This window comes from Chiloscyllium plagiosum, unplaced genomic scaffold, assembly GCF_037043375.1.
Source record: "Chiloscyllium plagiosum isolate Xiang-an unplaced genomic scaffold, Cpla_swu_hap1 HiC_scaffold_51, whole genome shotgun sequence".
In the NCBI taxonomy this organism is placed as follows: Eukaryota; Metazoa; Chordata; class Chondrichthyes; order Orectolobiformes; family Hemiscylliidae; genus Chiloscyllium; species Chiloscyllium plagiosum.
In genome coordinates this window covers 7,041,730-7,063,285 of record NW_028270189.1, presented here as the reverse complement: position 1 = coordinate 7,063,285, position 21,556 = coordinate 7,041,730, and the positions used below count along the sequence as shown (strand labels likewise).

General features: G+C 47.6%; 1 pseudogene; it reads left to right on the top strand.

The window, feature by feature from the left end:
* Positions 1-12,735: 12,735 nt before the first annotated feature.
* LOC148134952 (U2 spliceosomal RNA) lies at positions 12,736-12,911 on the top strand (annotated as a pseudogene).
* Positions 12,912-21,556: the final 8,645 nt, after the last annotated feature.

Sequence of the window (21,556 nt, the reverse complement as noted above, 5' to 3'; positions counted from 1 at the left end):
CACAAACACACACACACACACACCTGCTGTGATGAGGATAGCAATTGAACTGAGGTCCCACAGTGTGGAACATGCTCGGTGGGTAAATCCCATGCTCCCTCTGCAATGTGGAAATGATGTGTCTTTGAGCAGTATTCCTGACATTTCACACTTTAAGTAGAGTGTTTCCTTTGCAGTTGTATCCAGACATCTCTGGCTGAACCATTTCAGGAGGAGACAGAGTGAATTTAATTGTACTTTTTGCAGCTTACAATGTTTAATGGTGTACTCTCACAATTTTGAAATGAGAAAAGATTCAAAGGTGGAGAGGATCAGACCAGCACTGAGCATGTTCATTTCCTTCTCTTCATTTCTCAGGGACAATATTGCAAGGGATCAGGCAAAATTGCTTTGTCACTCCAAAGACATTCTTTCAAGAAGGAAACATATGTGCAATGTGAGAGATTCACAATCTTTGATGTTTTCTCCAAAAAAAATCTGCTGCTTGTGCGGATCTTTGAATCTTCTGGAGGCATCACAAGGAAACCAGTACAGCAAAAGGCAGAGGCCAGCTGACCATCCAGAGAGAGAGAGAGCGGGGTGGGGGAACAGAGAGAGAGAGAGAGAGAGAGAGCGAGAGAGACAGAAAGCAGCTTTGTAGACCCAAAGATGGAGAGAGATAGAGAGAGAAAGAAAGGGAGAGGGAGAGAGGGTGTATATGTGTAAGAGAGAGAGACAGGGAGAGAGTGGAACTTGGGAAGTATTGTAAGCTTAAGGGGCCAAATGGAATTCGAGGCAGTATGTCCATACTGAAAGGGTATTGTAACAATTACATAATGAAGAAGGGACTGTTTATATTGGTATCGACTTGTGTTCAGACTGTTTGACCGTTTTAGTGTTGCGTGACACCTGGGCACATTCATGAAGAACATTCGACAAGTTGTCAAACGTGTTTGAAGGAGGAATAAGACAACATCTTCATCCCTGGAGTTATCTCATGACCTTCCTCTGAACAGCCTCCAATGCAATGATATCCTTTCACAAGTAAAGAGACAGACATTGTTTGCAATGCACGGTCTAGATTAGAGTGGTGCTGGAAAAGCACAGTAGGACAGGCAGCATCCGAGGGGCAGGAAAACCGACCTTTCGGGCAAAAGCCCTTCATCAGGAATGACCGATGAAGGGCTTTTGCCTGAAATGTTGATTTTCCTGCTCCTCAGATACTGCCCTGACCTGCTGTGCTTTTCCAGCACCACTCTAATCTAGACTCAGATATCCAGCATCTGCAGTCCTCACTTTTGCCTCATTGTTCACACTCTCTGTGTGAAAACATTGACCTTAGGTCTCTTTTATATCTTTCCCCTCTCACGCTAAACCTATGCCCTTTAGTTCTCCAAGGGGGAGTCTTTGTCTATTTATCCTATCCATGTCCCTCATGATTTTATAAACCTCTACAAGGTCACCCCTCAGCCTCTGATGCTCCAGGGAAAACAGCCCCAGCCTGTTCTGCCACTCCTCATCGCTTAAATCCTCCAACCATGGCAATATCCTTGTACATCTTTTCTGAACCCCTTCACGTTTCACAACATCTTTCCAATAGGAAGGAGACCAGAATTGCACACAATATTCCAACAGTGGCCTAACCAATGTCCTGTACAGCCGCAACATGACCTCCCAACTCCCGGACTCATTACTCTGACGAATAAAAGAAAGCATACAAAAGGCCTTCTTCTCTATCCTAACTACCTTCGACTCCACTTTCAAGGAGTTCTGAACCTGCACTCCAAGGTCTCTTTGTTCAGCAACACTCCCTCGGACCTTATCATTAAGTGTATAAGTCCTGCTAAGATTTGCTTTCCCAAAATGCAGCACCTCGCATTTATCTGAATTAAACTTCACCTGCCACCTCTCAGCCCATTGGCCCATCTGATCAAGATCCCATTGTAATCTGAGGTAACCCTCTTCGCTGTCCACTACACCTCCAATTTTGGTGTCATCTGCAAACTTACTAACTGTACCTCTTATGCTTGCATCCAAATCATTTATGTAAATGACAAAAAGTAAAGGACCCAGCACCAAGCCTTGTGGCACTCCACTGGTCACAGCCCTCTAGTCTGAAAAACAACCCTCCACCACACTCTCTGTCTTCTACCTTTGAGCCAATTCTGCATCCAAATGGCTCGTTCTCCTTGTATTCTGTGAGATCTAACTTTACTAATCAGTCTCCCATGGGGAACTTTGTCGAACGCCTTACCGAAGTCCATATATATCACATCTACCGCTCTGCCCTCATCAATCCTCTTTGTTTGTTCTTCAAAGAACTCAATCATGATTTCCCATGCACAAAGCCATGTTGACTATCCCTGATCAGTCCTTGCCTTTCCAAATACATGTACATTCTGTCCCTCACTATTCCCTCCAACAACACTGCATATGTTAACTCCTGTTTGTTTTTCTCTCTCTCTCTCACTGTCTCTCACTCTCTGTTCTTCATTCTCTCTGCCTCTCATCTCAGTCCTTCCTGGTCACTCTGTTCTCTCTCTCCCTACCGTCTCTCTCTCTCACACACACACCGTGGCCAACTCTCTGTCTCCCTCTCTCCAAATTTTTCTCTCTCTCTCTGTCCTTCTATCTCTCCCCATCTCCCTTCCTTCCCTCTCTCTGTCCTTCTTTCTCCATACCCACTCTCTCTTTCTCTCTCTCTCTGTCACATACACCCTCGCTCCCTTTCTCTCTTACCCTCCCTTTCTCCTTCTCTCTTTCTCTCTTTCAGACCTGAATGTGTTAACCCAGTTTTGAAACTGTTCAAAACTATTTGTGCTCATCCATTCTCACTCCACTCACAAATTTATACCCTTCCCTAAATATTTTGCATCCCCAAATGTTTGGCTCACTAAATGAGTGCCCCCACAACTAGTTTGCATGTCCCTACTACAGCCCTGAGCCCCGTACCCTTGGACAAAGGTAAGTGAGTCTGTGTGGACTGACTGGCTTGTGTCCACTTTAATGCCCTTTTAACAAGATTATTTTGTCCTTGAGTGGTCAGAAAGGTAAAGGCTCCAATATGTCTGGCAGGGGAGTGGCCAGTTCTCTCAGTTCCGGTTTTTTTCCTGGTTGGGTTTAGTTTTTAACAGCGAGTCAGAAAACTGCTGGGGGAAAAGCAGCTACAGTGAAAAGAGGTTCCATGCTTCAACAGAGTCTTACCTGAACTTTCCCTCTGAAACCTCTCCTGCTGTAGGCAATTGTGTTTGAAGTTACCTTTTGCCAAGGGATGTGTTTATGGGATGTTGCAGAGAGTGGAACAGCTTCGTTATGCTGCGATAAAGAATCAGTTGGATTTTCAAATAAGCTGTTATTCTAAATTCGGTGTTCATGTTTCACCCGTAGTACCATTTAGATTACTTACAGTGAGGAAACAGGCCCTTCGGCCCAACAAGTCCACGCCGACCCGCCGAAGCGCAACCCACCCATACCCCTACCTTTACCCCTTACCTAACACTACGGGCAATTTAGCATGGCCAATTCACCTGACCTGCACATCTTTTGACTGTGGGAGGAAACCGGAGCACCCGGAGGAAACCCACGCAGACACGGGGAGAATGTGCAAACTCCACACAGTCAGTCGCCTGAGGCGGGAATTGAACCCGGGTCTCTGCTGCTTTGAGGCAGCAGTACTAACCACTGTGCCACCTTGCCACCCATGGTCGTGTTTAAATAAGTTCTGTTTTGTTTAAAGCTGAGTGGTTTGATCAGCTGCATCACTCCTGGAATATCCACCCGCAGTCTGCTTTGAAAATACATAAAAAGTTCAGTCTGCACTACCTTCATAAAATGTTTTGAGTGGGTCTGGACTGGTCCATAACAACAGCAAGATCCCAGTTGCAGGACTGCGGAAACTTTACCTCACAGAGAGAGTCCTTTAGATCCATCATGCCTGGCTCCCCCATTAACTGACCCTGGCCCTGTCTGGCTCTTCAGACCTTGCCCCTGAATGGCCTCATTGCATCCCCTTCCTGTGGAGACAGCTCCTCCGCCCTGTCTCACACTTTTCCTGTCGTGCTCTCCCCTCTCGATCTCCCTCTCACCTACAGCAACCCCTCCCTCTTCTCCTTCATGTTCATGTCAAACACTGCCCACCCTCCCCCTCGCCATCTCCTGCCCTCTACTTGTCGACCCTACCCCCACCCATCCCAGAAAACTGGGGTATGGTATCTGTCTAATTGCTCCGCTTCCCCATCACTCTCAGATGCACTACCCCTGGGCTGGAGAATATGGTGAGCATGTTCAGAGATGAGCTGGCCTGTTGACTGACCACTGCAAGGTGGAGTAGTTCAGTCACTGGGAAGACAAAAGCAAGCCAGATGTGGTCTGTTCTCCAGCTCCATTACCGGGGAAACCAGGGTCACAACAGTCAGGGGGAGGTGTGGAATCTCTTACCATGGAAACTAGAGTTGCATCGGTCTGGGGATGGGGTATATTGCTGCGGAAACCAGGGTTACAACAGGCGTGATTGGGGTCCGTTACCAAGGAAACCGGGGTCAGAACAGTCAGTGAGAGGGATCCGTTACTGGGGAAACCGGGGTCACAGCAGTCAATGAATGGGGTCTGTTACCAGGGAAACCAGCCTCACAACGGTCAGGGAGTGGGGTCTGTTTCCAGGGAAACCAAGGCCACAACAGTCAGTGAGTGGCGTCTATTACCAGGGCAATCGAGGTCACAACAGTCAGGGAGTAGCGTCTGTTTCCAGGGAAACCAGCGTCACAACAGACAGGGAGTAGCGTCTGTTTCCAGGGAAACCAGCGTCACAACAGACAGGGAGTGGCGTCCGTTTCCAGGGAAACCAGCGTCACAACAGTCAGGGAGTGGCATCTGTTTCCAGGGAAACTCGCGTCACAACAGATAGGGAGTGGGGTCGGTTTCCAGGGAAACCAGCGTCACAACAGTCAGGGAGTGGCGTCTGTTTTCAGGGAAACACGCGTCACAACAGATAGGGAGTGGGGTCGGTTTCCAGGGAAACCAGCATCACAACAGACAGGGAGCGGCATCCGTTTCCAGGGAAACCAGCGTCACAACAGTCAGGGAGTGGCGTCTGTTTCCAGGGAAACCAGCGTCACAACAGTCAGGGAGTGGCGTCTGTTTCCAGGGAAACCGAGGCCACAAAAGTCAGGGAGTGGGGTCACAATGTTCCGAGGGTGCAGTCTGTTACGCTGGATATCAAGGTCAGAAAGGTCAGAGAGCCGGCCCGATTACCAGGGGCACAAGGGTCAGCACAAGAATGCGGTCATCACTGAGACTCAGGTCAATGGGAGGGGTCTGTCACCAGGGAGATTGGGGTCACAAAGATCAGGAAGTGGCGCTTGTCACTGGGGATATGGGGGTCAGAGAGAAAGTGTACTAGAGGGGATGTGCGAGCTCACTCTTTCTTTCTCCACTGAAACAGATCAGAGCCAATGGTGTTGGGGTAGGACATTAACATGGACTGAGGATTGACCAACTCCACAGAACATAAAGTGGGCTGAAAGTGGGCAAGGTGGGGGGGGGGCATATTTAGGATGGCAACCGGTTACTAGTGGAGTGCCGCAGTACTGGGACCACAGTTATTGCCGATGTACATATTAATGACTTGGGTTAGGGAAGTGAATGTACTGTCACCAAGTTTGTAAATCAGTCGGAAGGCAAGTGGGGAGAATGTCAGTGTCTGCAGAACGTTCTAGAGAGGTTACATGTGTGGGTGAAAACTTGGCTGGTGGAATATAAGGAGGAGAAAGTCAGGAAGAATAGAAGAGGTTAATATTATTTAAATGCAGATAGCTACAGAACAGAGGGATTTGGGATTCCTCATCTGTGAATCAGAAAAAGCTGACATCGGAGTTCAGTGGGTAATAGGGAAGGCAAATGGACTGGTGAAACCAAAATCAGAAATTGCTGGAAAAACGCAGTACTGAACCCAAAATGTTAACTCTGTTTTCTCTCCACAAATGCTGGCAGACTTGCTGATTTACTCGATCAATTTTCTGAATTTGTTTCTGATTTCCAGCAACCACAGTTCTTTGGATGTTTTTTTAACACATTGCTGGTCTTTATTTCAATGGGAATACAGTACAGCCTTCATCCTTTCAAAAGCAGTCTCACATTCTGCTAAGCAGACCACTTTTTTGTTTGTTTAGTTTCCAAATTTGTTAAAGGCACAGATATCCAGCTCAAATTATGCACAAATTTCCAGTAAACTCACACATTCCTAAACATTTACCAATTTGTCATTTAGTTTTCGGAAAAAAGGAATTCTAATAAAGTCCTCACTTTTGCCCTCCTTGGCAATATCTGTGAATATATGTGTGTGACTGCCTGCCCGTGCGTGTTTGTGTATGTATGTGTGTCTTTGTGTATGTGTATGGGTGTCTGTCTGTGTACATGTATGTGTTTCTGAGTGTCTCAGTAGGAGGTATATTTAGTAAATTTGCAAATTACACCAAAATTGGAGGTGTCCTTCAAAGTGGAAGTAGTTGTAGGTTTGGAAGGTGTTGTCGAAGGATTTTTGGTAAACGTTTGCAGTGCATCTTGATGCTACTCAGCATCGGTGGTGGATGGAGTGGATGTTTGTAAGGCGGGTACAATTACAACACTTGAAAAGCATCTGGATGGGTATATGAATAGGAAGGATTCAGATGGTTATTGGCCAAATGCTGGCAACTGGGACTAGGTTTATCGAAGTTATCTGATGGATGCCAGCCACTTAAACAAAGTGTCAATTTCCATGCTGTACAACTCCATGACTCTGTGAATCTTGATTTGCAATTCTAACGTACCAAATTGCAATTGGAATATTTGGAGTCAAAACCAAATCATTTGTTGCTGATTCACTCGATCAAACTTCAGGTCCACCATGTTTCTGTTCATTTCAGTTGACGGGGTTGGCAGAGTTTAATGGTTTGGAGATCAGAGTTCACATAATACAAGATGGATGGATTAGTCTAAGGATTTACGTTCAGAACAGTCACCTAATATTTCCAGACAATGATAGTACTCGATCAGAATTAGAACCCGTTTCAATTGTTTGTCTTGATTTGCCTTGTAGAGAGGCAGGAATTGTTAGCATTAACAGTTCAGGTCGTTTATACCAGAGAATGGAACAGCACAAACTCCAGGCAATTGCATATATCAAGTTAAAAATCAAACAACACCAGGTTATAGTCCAACAGAATTAAACCTGTTGGACTATAACGTGGTGTTGTGTGATTTTTAACTTTGTACACACCGAGACGAACATCAACTGTGCCTGGAGGATCATCAACTCGGTGAAGGACGCTCTCTGGGTGGTCTGAAACCTGTTGATCTTCCAGCTGAAGGAGTTGACCCCGACTGAGTGTTGCAGACTGGCACATTCCAAGGTCAAGGACTACATGTTGAGGGACGCGCTGAAGCTCGGGGTAGCTGCCGCCAAGGCGCGGTGGGGAAAGACCACCGTCTAACATCTGCCTGCCTAAGAAGAACAGGGGGCCCACGCAGTCATTTGTGCTCTGCTGACGCCTCAGCTCAATGTAATCGCACCAACCTGTGAATAGGAATGATTACCCTGTTTCGATACGCAAAGAAATGGAATGTTTACAGAATGATGACATGTCCAATTGTATAGATTAAATATATATGAATAAAGTATATTTTTGAAATAAAAAAAAAAGTTCCTGAGGACCAGAGGCCTAACGTCAATTCAGGTTCCAGCCAACCTCTGAGCTATGGCCTCAGCAGCCGCTCGCAGCCCTGGCCAGGGCTTTCGCAACACAGTCAGGGTGACTGTGAAGAAGGTGGAGGAGCGCACACCAGTCGATCGGACGGTGTTTGTGAAGAAGATTTTGCTGGAGTGCTGCGGGTACGAAGCAGCGGATGTGTACTGCCTGCAGGATTTCCCTGCGACAGGCTATTTCGATGTGACCTTCAGGAGTGTGAAGAATTGCGAGCAGCTCCTGAAGGTCTTCAAGGAAAAAGAAGGGGAACCTCTGTTCTCCATCTTGTCGGCGGTCCCGTTGTGTGTGCTTCCTGCGCAGAGCAGTCGGGTCGTAACAATCCAGATGTACAACCCTCACGTCCCAGCAGTAGATGTCCTGACCTTCTTGAGGAGATACGTCCAGGTCGAGGGAGAGAGTACCGATGTGGTCGATCCTTTTGGGATCTGGACCAGCAAACGACAGGTCAGGGTAACCCTGAGGGTCGATGCCAGTGGGAACATCCTCCACCCACCCTCCAGCTTTGCCATCGGAGGAAGCAGAGGTTACCTGACATACGCAGGGCAGCCAAAAGTGTGCCGAACCTGCAGGAGGTCAGGCCACATGGCGGCGGATTGCAAGGTGACCGTCTGCCGAAATTGCAAGCAGGAAGGCCACCCGACCAAGGAATGTAAGGAGGCCAAGAACTGTAATCTGTGCGGAGAGGCGGGCCACATGTACAAGGCCTGCCCAAGACGCGGGGCCGCCATCTACGCACAGATGGCCGGAGGTGGCAACACGAGCCGTGAACCGCCCAAGACCAGCAAGGTACCACAAAACAGCATGGGAACGGTGTCTGGAGGCAACCAGAAGGAAGGGTGGGCTGTAGCGGAGCACACGGCAGACAGCGGGGAGGTGCAGCAGCCAATCCAAGCTCCTGCAAGACAGACGGAGGAAATGGAAGAGAAGGGACCAAAGGAAGCAGAGGATTGGATTACTGTGAAAAGCAGGAAGAGGAAACCTCCTAAAGCCACCCAGCGAGGGGGGAAGCGACACCTACGCGACGAGGACACATGCAGCTCTTCCAACGGTGAGGATGGGCGCAAGGCGGGTCGTCACCAGAGGAAGAGAATGAGCGCCGCGGGGAAAAAGGAGGGCAATACCACCCAAGCATGAAAAGACGATCCCTCTGAGGGGACGGGTAAAGCCCTCTCCCCACCCAGTGAGAACCAAGAGGTACCCACCGGCCCACAGCTCCAGGTAACTGGGAGCAGCGGTCCTGTGACAGCCCCGCTGTCAGATGGAGAACTGGACCATGCGGACCTTGGGCCCGACCCGAAGACACCAGAGCGGGAAATGGCTCCAGCGTGGAGCCGGACAGCTACCTCAGCCCTGGTCCAGCAGTTTGCCGTCACCACGGGAATGCACACAGCTACCCCAGAGGGGCAAGACCAGCAGCAAATGGAGACTGTTAACCTTGTAAACTGTTAAAATGGGGATAAGAGTTGCCAGCATCAATGTGCGTAGCATCAAATCGGCTACGCGATGTGTTTCTACGATGGCCTTCCTGGCCAACGTTAATGCCGACGTCCTGTTCCTGCAGGAGTGTGGGATACCGCACCTCAGCAGCTACAGGAGATGGTCGAGCTTATGGGCCCATGGGCCGTCAGTTTGGTCGGGGGGCAACGATAGCCGCGCCTCCGGCCTGGATATCCTGTTGAGAGGAGGCAACTTCACCATCTCCGAGGTTAAGGAGGGGTGGGTGGGCCGACATCATGTACAGGAATGCTCCCCTGAGACTGATTAATGTGTACGCCCCAGTGGGTAAGAGTGAACGGTTGGCCGTCCTGCAGCAGCTTCCACTGTTGCTGGCTACGTCCATTCTGGCCAGAGACTTCAACTGTATCATTGATGCAGATGGACGATCCGGCGGGGGGGACAGTAAACTGGACACCACGTCCAGAGCCCTGATGGACACGGTAAAAGATGCCAAGCTGCACGACGTCTTCAGCGCCCCTGCAGACTGGGTCACGGGCAGATGGGTCTATCCGCTCAAGGATAGATTACCTGTTTGTGTCCCGAACGCTCTCGGTCAGATCCACCGATGTCAAGCCGGTGTTCTTCTCTGACCACTGCCTCCTGCTGGCCGACTGTCACCTACAGGACGAGCAGCGGGCTGGTAAGGGAACGTGGACGCTGAACACCAAGCTGTTGACCCCGGGAAACATTGAGGAGCTCAAGAGGGACTACGCAGGTTGGAGAACCGTGAAGCCCCTCTTTGAGTCCCCAGCGGACTGGTGGGAAACAGTAAAAGGGAACATCAAGAGGTTCTTCATCCTCAAAGGTGTTCAGGAGGCGAGAGAGAGGCGGGGAAAACTGTCCCAGCTCCAGGAAAGTATGCAGAACCTGCTCCTGCTGCAGACGATGGGGGTGGATGTCACGGAGGACCTCAAGGAGGTGAAGGGCCAGCAAGCCTCGCTCTTTGCTTCGGAGGCCTCCAAGATAATCTTCCGGTCCAGGTTCCGCTCGGTGGAGCAGGACAAGACGTGCTCACGTTTCTTCTTCCAGAAGATGCACAAAGAGAGCTCTGTGCTCAGCAGCCTGAAGGAAGAAGATGGCTCGATAACGTCATCTCAGGCTGACGTCATGAGGATCAGTAAATCCTTCTACGCCAGTCTGTATGACACGAAGCCGACCGACAGCGCGGCCTCCCAGTCGTTCCTGTCCTCTATCACGGAGGTCTTAGACGACAGAACACGGGAGAGACTGGACCAGCCGCTATCTCTGGACAAGCTGACCAAGGCCCTCGAGTCCTTCGAAAAGAATAAAACTCCCGGAAGCGACGGCTTACCGGTCGAGCTGTATTCCACTCTGTGGGACTTGATTGGCCAGGACCTGCTGGAGGTGGATGTCAGTCTGCTTCGGGCAGGTACCATGAGTGAATCCATGAGGAAAGGCATCATCACCCTCGTCTACAAGCGGAAGGGGGAGAGGGAGGAACTCAAAAATTGGAGACCAATCTCACTGTTGAATGCAGATTACAAAATTCTGTCAAAGGTAATCGCCAACCGGGTCAGGTCTGCTCTAGGGTCGGTGATTCACCCTGATCAAATCTGTGCTGTGCCGGACAGGAAGATCGCTGAGAGTCTCGCACTCCTCAGGGATACGATCGCCTACGTGCAGGACAGAGGGTTGGACACCTGCCTGATCAGCCTGGACCAGGAGAAAGCCTTTGACAGGATATCACACACGTATATGAGAGATGTTCTCTCCAAAATGGGCTTTGGGGAGGGAATCTGCAATTCGATCAGACTGCTCTACACCAACATTGTCAATGCAGTCTCAATCAACGGGTGGGAATCAGATAGCTTCCCAGTCAGATCTGGAGTCAGGCAGGGCTGCCCCCTCTCTCCTGCCTTGTTTGTGTGCTGCATAGAGCCATTTGCCGAGTCCATCAGGAAGGATGCGAGCCTGAGAGGGGTGACTATTCCTGGCAGCGGGGGCCTGCAGGTTAAGGCCTCCCTGTACATGGATGACGTCGCCGTTTTATGCTCGGATCCGCTGTCCGTGCGCAGACTCATGTGCATTTGTGACCAGTTCGAACGGGCCTCGGGGGCCAAGGTAAACCGAGGCAAGAACGAGGCCATGCTCTTCGGGAACTGGGCCGACCAATCCTCGATCCCCTTCACCGTCAGGACCGACCACCTGAAGGTGCTGGGTATTTGGTTCGGAGGGGCTGGGGCGTGCGCCAAGTCTTGGGAGGAGCGTATCAGCAAAGTGAGGCAGAAACTGGGCAGATGGAAGCTACGGTCGCTCTCCATCGCGGGAAAAAACCTGGTCATCAGGTGTGAGGCACTGTCATTGCTGTTATACGTTACACAGGTCTGGCCTATTCCCAGAACCTGTGCCGCTGCAGTCACCCGGGCCATCTTCCAGTTTATATGGAGGTCAAAGATGGACCGGGTCCGAAGCGATTCACTGTATAAAGATCTGGGCAACGGGGGAAAAATACACCCAATGCCACCCTCACCCTGATGGCCACCTTTGTGTGTGGCTGCATCACGCTGTGCGTGGATCCCCGGTACGCAAACACCAAGTGTCACTACATACTGAGGTTCTACCTGTCCCCGGTGTTGCGAAGGATGGGCCTGGCCTCGCTGCTGCGGAACGCTCCGAGTAGTTGGACCGTTCCGTATCACCTGTCCTTCGTGGAGAAATTTATGAAGAAAAACACCTTTGACCACAAGTCCATCAGGAAGTGGTCAGCACGTAGTGTCCTTGAGACCCTTCGGGAAAAGGAGAGGGCGGATCCTATCGAGCGGTTCCCTGAGCAGACTGTCAAAGCCATTTGGCAGAATGCCTCATCGCCAGAACTTTCCAACAAGCACCAAGACATGGTTTGGCTGGTGGTGAGAAGGGCTCTGCCTGTGAGATCCTTTATGCACGCCCGGACTCTCAGCCACACCGCACGCTGCCCTCGAAGCGGCTGCGGGGGGGACGAGACTGTCACACACCTCCTTCTGGAATGTGCCTACGCAGAGGAAGTCTGGAGAGGAATGCAGTGGTGTTTGTCGAGGTTCGTCCCGAGCAGTGCCGTGACGCGGGACTCCGTGCTCTACGGCCTGTTCCCCGGGACGCACACCGAGACGAACATCAACTGTGCCTGGAGGATCATCAACTCGGTGAAGGACGCTCTCTGGGTGGTCCAAATCCTGCTGATCTTCCAGCTGAAGGAGTTGACCCCGACTGAGTGTTGCAGACTGGCACATTCCATGGTCCAGGACTACGTGTTGAGGGACGCGCTGAAGCTTGGGGCAGCTGCCGCCAAGGCACGGTGGGGAAAGACCACTGTGTAAAGTCTGCCTGCCTAACGAAGAACAGGGGGCCCATGCAGTCATTTGGGCTCTGCTGACGCCTCAGCTAATGATATGGGCATATGATGGAAAAATGTACAGACCTGTATAAAAATGATAAGGTTTGATCTCTGTATGTACATGTTTACATATGTATGGCATGACCAACTGTACAGACCATCAAATTATGTTATGAATAAAGTATATTTTTAAATAAAAAAAAATTCTGTTCTTGTCAGTTTTAATATCTGATATGTCCCTGACTAAGGGACTGAATATTAATCTGATTTTTGCAGGAAGGAGTTGTGTTAGGAGCTTGCTTCACTAACGTCACGCATCGTCCCAGTATTGCAGTGTTTCTGGGAATGGTGTGCCCCTCATTAAAGAATCTAAAAAGCAGCTTTGTTTATCCTCTTTTTGTTATGCTTTTGCTTTATTCCTTATGATCCGAGTACGGACAGTTTTCGTTAGTCAAGTCGGACTTGTCTTCGTGCAAATCAACTTGTTCTACAATCCGATTTGTCTGTGTCTTTCAGCGTGTTATGTTCAGCACTCACTCTCGGTGTTATCACTTCATCCCTGGAACATGCCGCCCCTTCCCACCAACTCCAATTCCGAACAACAAAAGTAAAACAAATTCTGGATTAGTGGTGCTGGAAGAGCACAGCAGTTCAGGCAGCATCCAAGGAGCTTCGAAATCGACGTTTCGAGCAAAAGCCCTTCATCAGGAATAAAGCTTTATTCCGAAATGTCGATTTCGCTGCTCCTTGGCTGCTGCCTGAACTGCAATGCTCTTCCAGCACCACTAATCCAGAATCTGGTTTCCAGCATCTGTAGTCATTGTTTTTACCTTAAAAGTCAAACAAAGTTGCCCACCAGCTCTACCTGATGGCAAACGGCATTTCAGAAAACAAAATGGAGAACATGAAGCTATTGAAGTAATCAACAATTCGGATTTTGATGATGATGAGAATCACTTTGATGTATTAAATGAGAGATTTTGAGAACAATGTGAAGCAGACAAAGATCTGATGTATTTAAAGCACAGAATCAGAGAGATGTGCAGCACAGAAATAGATCCTTCAGTCCAACTTGTCTATGCTAACCAGATATCCTAATCTAGTCCCATTTGCCAGCATTGGCCCATATCCTTCTAAATTCTTCCTGTTCATATATCCATCCAGATGCCTTTTAAATGCTGTAATTTAGTTTAATTTAAATGCCTCCACCACTTCCTCTGGCATCTCATTCCATGCACGCACCACCCTCTGCATGAAAAAGTTGCCCCTAACATCCCGTTGAATTTTTTCCCCTTTCATGCTAAACCTATGGCCTCTAGTTCTGGACTCCCCCACTCCAGGGAAAAGAACTGCTGATCTCGACATTGTACAGAGTGACTTCTACTCTCTATATGATACACAGGGACAGCTATTGTCCATATTATACACAGGGACTGCTGTTCTTTACCTTATACACAGCGACTGCTACTCTCTATATGAGACAAAGGGTCAGCTCTTGTCCATATTACACACAGGAACAGCTGTTCCCTGTATTATACACAGGTACTGCTGTTCTCCAGATAAGACACAGGAACTGCTTTTCTCTATGTCATTCACAAGCGCTGCTAATAGACAGAGGGATTGCTGTTCTCTATATTATAGACAGCGACTCATGTTCTCTGCATTGTTCAACGTGTCTGCTGTTCTCTATATTTTCACAGGGACTGCTGTCCTCTTTACTATATCCTGCTGTTTTCAGGAACTATAGACCGGTGAGCCTGATGTCTGTTGTGGACGAGTTATTGGAGGGAATCCTGAGGGATAGGATTTACACACATCTGGAAAAGCAAGGGCTGACTAGGGATAGTCAATGTGGCTTTGTGCATGGGAAATCATGTCTCACAAGCTGGATTGAGTCTTTTGAAGTATCAACAAAGAGGATTGATGAAGGCTTTGACAAGCTGGTGACATGGTGGCCTGGTGAGCAAAATTTGGTCAGAAGGAATACAGGGAAATCTAGCCATTTGGATACACAACTGGCTTGAAAGTAGAAGACAGACGGTGGTGGTGGTGGTGAAAGCTTGCTTTTCAGACTGAAGCCCTGTGACCAGTGGGGTGCCACAGGGATTGGTGCTGAGTTCACTGCTTTGTGTCATTTATATAAATTATATGGATGTGAGCAAAGGAGGTACAGTTAGTAAGTTTGCAGATGAAACCAAAGTTGGAGGTGGAGTGGACAGCGGTGACAGTTACGTCAGAGAATCTTGATCAGATGGGCCGATGGGCTGAGGAGTGGCAGAAGAAGTTTAATTTAGGTAAATGAGAGGTACTGCACTTTAGAAAGGAAAATCAGGATTGGGTTTATACACTTCATGTTAAGGTCCTGGGGAGTGTCCAATGAGACCTTGAAAGTGGTGTCGCAGATGGATAGGATAATGAAGAAGGTGTTTAGTATGTTTTCCTTAGTGGGACAGAGCACTGAATATAGTAGTTGGGAGGTCATATTGCAGTTGTGCAGAACATTAGTTGGACAATTTTTGGATTATTGTGTTGCAATTCAGGCTTTCTTCCTCTTTGAAGCATATTGTGAAACTAGAAAGGGTTAGAAAATACATGGGAACTAATGTTCTCTGCAATATGCACAGGATCTGCTCTTCTCTATAATACAGACAGGGACAGCTACTCTCTGTAATACACACAGGGACATCTGTTTCATATACTCCGAAATTGCTGTTTAGCATAGCATACACAGGGACTGCTGTTCACTGCAATATAGAGAGTAAATGCTATTCTGTATAATCTAATATTGCAGGTCAGGCGATGACCTAGTGACCCAGTGATGGACTGCTAATCCAGAGACCCAGGTAATGTGCTGGGGACCCAGATTCAAATCCTGCCATGGCAGATGGTGGAATTTGAATTCTAGAAAAATCTGCAAGTATGAGAGGAATCATGGCCATGAATCCATTGTTGATTGTTGGAAAAACCCAACTTGTTCTGGAATGGCTTTTAGGGAAGGAAATTGCCATTTTTACCTGGTCTGGTCTCCATGTTTTTCCAGACCCACAGCAATGTGGTGGAATCTTAACTGCTCTTTGCACCATTCGGCAATAAATACTGGCCGAGACAGCAACACACTCATCCCACAAATGAATAAAAAGATAACATTTAACAAACTAGAACAGAGACAATGTGCCAAAATCTGCACTGTAACATGACATTGATTACTACCTGAGGTCCTGTGGGGTGTAAATTGTGGAATTTATATGGAATAATTTTGTTCAAAAAGTGTGGAGCTGGAAAAACACAGCCAGTCAGGCAGCATCCGAGGAGGAGGAGAGTCGATGTTTCCATCCTAAGCTCTTCCTCAAGACCATCTGTCCTTTTCCAGCACCACACGTTTTGACACTGATCTCCAGCATCCGCAGTCCTCACTTTCTCCCAGCATAATTTTGTTGGTGTTTTTTCTGTGTCTCTGAAGTTAACAGTATTTCTGTAATTGTGGTGATTTCTTAAAAGGACAGGTGTCAAAGCTGGGCTGTAGAATGGATGGGTTTTGTGCACTAATGAATGTTGATTAAAGCTAAGCTGTTATGTCTCAAAGTCAAACAAATTTGAACTTTTCGAAAGAGATTCACTTAACTCATCAAATTTCTAGCCACTCTGTTTAAGCTGAATTTCGAAGGCAACAAAAGTGATCAACTTTACCCCAAACTGTAATCCCAGCATTTCAAGCAAACTATGTCAGTAATATTGCTCACATACAGGTGGAAACCTGTTCGATTGTTTTGAAAACAAAAGGAGTTGAAGCTTTTGATATGAAATGTGAAGGTGATGCTGATTGGCTGGGCCATCATTACCATGGAGATGCAGCAAAAACAGTTAGCTGTCAATCTTAACTCTCAGACCAGATAGGTGGACTCTGATTGGTCAGGGTGTCACTATGGGGATACAGCAGAGTTTGGTTGTCTCCATGATGCCTTTCTCATCAAAGAAGTACAATGTCTGTAAAAATTCCTTTTGCCTACATGACCCAGAGTCCTGTGGAATTATATTTGTTGCTTCTAACTCATGCACAGATGCATCCAGCTGTTGATCTTGAATTGGTTTCCAGTTTAACTCTTAGAATAATTCAGATGATTGAATCAATGATTTCCAAAGCAGAATCTCTTCTAATGAGGCTTACAAGCATGGGCTGGTTGAGCGCAGGCAGCTTGCTGCCAGCAGAGAATGATCAAATGGACATATTTTCTGACACGGTCCACCAGTTGTCAGGATGTAGGGCCGACATATCCGGCATCCCACCAGCACCAAAACCCATGTAATGTTATTCATTTGTGACTCACCTGTTGGCTTTGTGTGTGAAGGTGGTAACCTGCCTAATGATGCCAACGATAGAATTTGTTCTCACGGTACACTGCACCCACCAAGTATGGGTTTCCCCTAGACACACAGAATCGATGTCCCTTTTCTGTCCTATCATGTCTGTTACTGAGTCTGCACAGCCTGAATTGGCTGAATGCTTTGTGAAACTATGAAAATCATGTTTAAATGAGTTCTCCACATGCTCAGTGAAGGATTCCTTCACCATCACGGAGACCATATGAGAGCTACATTCTGAGAGTGATAGCATTCCCAAGTGCTCTTTCAACATTGCCAGCTTATTTATCATTATACAGCTCAAATAAGCCATTGAAATTCAGACATACCACTTGTGTCTGATTCAGTGTTCACCATCATCTCTTTTTTCATTTCTGGTGGCATCATGGCTTCGTGGTTAACACAGCGCCAGGGTCTTGGGTTCAATTCCAGTCTTGTCTGTGTGAATATTCTCCCCGTGTCTCTTTGCATATTCTCCCCAGGTCTGCATGGGTTTCTTCCTACAATCCAAAGATGTGCAGGTTAGGTGAATTGGCTGTGCTCATAGTGTGCAGGTTAGGTGCATTAGTCTGGGATAAATGTAGAGTAGTAGGAGAATAGGTCTGGGTGGCTTACTCTCTGGAGGATTGGTGTGGACGTCTTGGGCTGAAGGGCGTGTTTCCACATTGTAGAGAGTCTATGATACACATGAACTGAGCACCTTGTTCCAATAACAACTTGTATGACCAAACAGATGGTGTTACCATGGGATATTCTCGAGGGAAAACTCTTCCTAACATCTTTATTGGTAACCATGCAAAACACATCTTTGATGGCATGATACCTCGCCTCTATCTGCTTGCATATCTTCAACATGTAGATGACATGTTTGCGAAACTTGAATCTGCATTAAAGAGTTTCTTTATAAAGCTCGATGATTGCCACCTTATGCTAAAATTCACCACTGAAACGGAGTACCCTTTCCTTGATACATTCCTTGAGAAATCAGCCAAATTGGTTTTAAACTCTAATTACTGAAAGCCGACATTCACTGGTCAGCATACATGTTAGGGTTCCTACCGTCCCCCAAGATCAACTTGTGGGGACCTTCCTGAATACGGTCCTCACCATCCTCTCACTGTGTGGCCTTGACACTGAGATAGAGCCTATCAAAACTAGTTCTTGTGCTAACAGATTCCCAGATGAAATCATCACTCATTGTACATCATAAAAGCCCATGAAAGGGCCTGTCTCCACCACTTTGACACTGTGCAGTGCCTTATCTCATTTATTATCTGGGAAGGGAAATGTCACAGAATTATAGAATCATCGAGACCAACAGCATAAAGGCAGCACCTTCGGCCCATACTGGTCTAGGATGGCCAGAAAATTATATCCACGCTAACCTAACTTCCTCGCACTTGGCCCATGTCCTTCTAAACCTTTGTTCTCCATGTATTTGTTGAAATGCCTTTTAAACATTGTTAATGTACCCACCTCAAACAGTTCTATAGAACATAGAACATAGAGCAATACGGCACAGAACAGGCCCTTCGGCCCACGATGTTGTGCCGAACATTTGTCCCAGCTTAAGCACCCATCCATGTCCCTATCCAATTGCCGCTTAAAGGTCACCAATGATTCTGACTCTGCCGCTCCCACAGGCAGCACATTCCATGCCCCCACCACTCTTTGGGTAAAGAACCTACCCCTGACATCCCCACTTTACCTTCCACCTTTCACCTTAAATTTATGTCCCCTTGTAACACTCTGTTGTACCCGGGGAAAAAGTATTTGACTGTCTACTCTATCTCTTCCTCTGATCATCTTATAAACCTTTATCAAGCCACCCCTCATCCTTCGCCATTCCAATGAGAAAAGGCCTAGCACTCTCAACCTATCCTCGTAGGACCTATTCTCCATTCCAGGCAACATCCTGATAAATCTTCTCTGCATCCTCTCCAAAGCTTCCACATCTTTCCTAAAGTGAGGCGACCAGAACTGCACACAGTACTCCAAATGTGGCCTAACCAAGGTCCTGTAAGCTGCAACATCACTTCACGACTCTTGAATTCAATCCCTCTGCTAATGAACGCTAATACACCATGGGCCTTCTTACAAGCTCTATCCACCTGAGTGGCAACTTTCAAAGATCTATGAACACGGACCCCAAGATCCCTCTGCTCCTCCACCTTACTAAGAACCCTACCATTAACCCTGTATTCCGCATTCTTATTTCTGCTTCCAAAATGGACAACCTCACACTTGACAGGGTTGAACTCCATCTGCCACTCCTCAGCCCAGCTCTGCATCATATCTAAGTTCTACTGGTCACTTATTCCATATACATACTACCCTCTGTGTAAAAATGTTTCCCCTCAGGTTCCCTGCTATTCTTTCCCCTCTAACCTTAAACTGATGCCCTCTACGTCTCGATTCCCAATCCCTGGGAAAAAGACTGAGTTAATTCACCTTCTCCATGCCTCTCATGATCTTACACACTTCTATAAAATCCCCCTCAGTCTCCTGCACTCTAAAGAAAACAGCCCTCGTTTGTCCAACGTCTCCCCATAACTCCGTGCCCTGAGTCCTGGAAACATCTTTGTAAATATCCTCTGCACTCTTTACAGTTTCATACCATCCTTCCGATAGCAAAGTGATAAAAACTGAACTCTGTGACTCCCTCGTCAGGTCCACACTCCCCACCAACCCAACCTCCACTCCCAGCACCTTCCCCTGAAACCGCAAGAAATGCAAAACTTGCGCCCACACCTTCCCCCTTACTTCCCTCCAAGGCCCCAGGGGACACTTCCATATCTGCCACAAATTCACCTGTACCTCCACACACATCATCTATTGCATCCGCTGCACCCGATATGGCCTCCTCTATATTGGGGAGACAGGCCGCCTACTTGCGGAACGTTTCAGAGAACACCTCTGGGACAACCAGACCAACCAACCCAACCACCCCGTAGCCCAACACTTTAACTCCCCCTCCCACTTCACCAAGGACATGCAGGTCCTTGGACTCCTTCATCGCCAGACCATAGCAACACGACGGTTGGAGGAAGAGTGCCTCATCTTCTGCCTGGGAACCCTCTAACCACAAGGGATGAACTCAGATTTCTCCAGTTTCCTCATTTCCCCTCCCCACACCTTGTCTCTGTCAAATCCCTCGAACTCAGCACCGCCTTCCTACCCTGCAATCTTCTTCCTGACCTCTCCGCCCCAACCCTACTCCGGCCTATCACCCTCACCTTGACCTCCCTCCATCTATCACATTTTCAATGCCCCTCCCCCAAGTCCCTCCTCCCTACCTTTTATCTTAGCCTGCTGGACAAACTTTCCTCATTCCTGAAGAAGGGCTTATGCCCGAAACGTCGATTCTCCTGTTCCTTGGATGCTGCCTGACCTGCTGCACTTTTCAAACAACACATTTTCAGCTCTGATAAAAACTGAACACAATATTCCAAGTATGACCTCACCAATGTCCTGTACAAGTGCGAAATACCTTCCCAACTTCTCTGCTCAGTGCCCTGACTAATGAAGGCCAGTGTGCCAAAAGCCTTCTTCATTGCCCTCTCAAACTGTAACTCCGCCTTTAAAGAATCGTGCACCTGAACTCCCTGATCCCTCTGTTCCACTACAATCCTTAAGACCATAAGACCATAAGACATAGGAGTGGCCCTACTATTCACCATGAAACTCCGACCTTGTTTTGAATTTTGTCAAAATGCAAGACCTGACACTTCATTTGCCATTTCTTGGCCCACTTCCCCAGCTGATCGAGGTCCTGCTGCAGTTTTTGATAACCATCCTCAATGTCTACGATAAAGCCTATTTTATTATCATCTGTAAACTTACTAATCATGCTTTATACATTCTCATACAATCATTGATACAGATAGCAAATGGCAATGGGCTGAACACCGAACCCTGAGGCACTCCACAGGCCTCCAGTCTGACAAGCATCCTTCCACTATTACCCTCTGCTTCCTACCATCAAGCCAATTGTGGATCCAATTTGACAGATCTCCCTACATTCCATGCGATCTAACCTTCCAGAGCAGCCTACCATGTGCAATCTTACCAAAGATCTTTCTGAAATCCATATAGACTATGTCAACTGACCTGCCCTCATCAATCTTCCTGGTCACTTTATCAAAGATCTCTAACAAATTTCTGAGGCATGACCTTCCACTCACAAAGCCATTCTGACTACCTCTAATCAAACCTTATCGTTCCAAAAGCCTCTCAGGATCTTCTCAAGTACCTTACCTCCCACAGATGTTCAGCTTACAGGTCTATAGTTCCAAGGTTTCTCTTTGCAGCCCTTCTTGAATAAGGGCAGAACATTCACTACCCTCCAGTCTTCCAGGACCTTCCCTGTGGGTAACGATAATGGAAATCTATCAGCCAGGGCCCGCACAATTTCTTCTCTAGCCTCTTGCAGGAAGGCATCTCAAACATTTGTACTCCAGCAGAATTGTAATCTAGCACAATCTGTAACCTCATGGTCTGACATATCCTCCACTCAATCATTTCATTCATGAAGTTGCCAATAAGAGAAAATCTTGTGGGACTGTAGGAATCTGAATATGTACGCTGACCAATGAATAGGAGTTGAGCAATAATTTGGCTGATTTCTCAAAGAATACACCAAGGA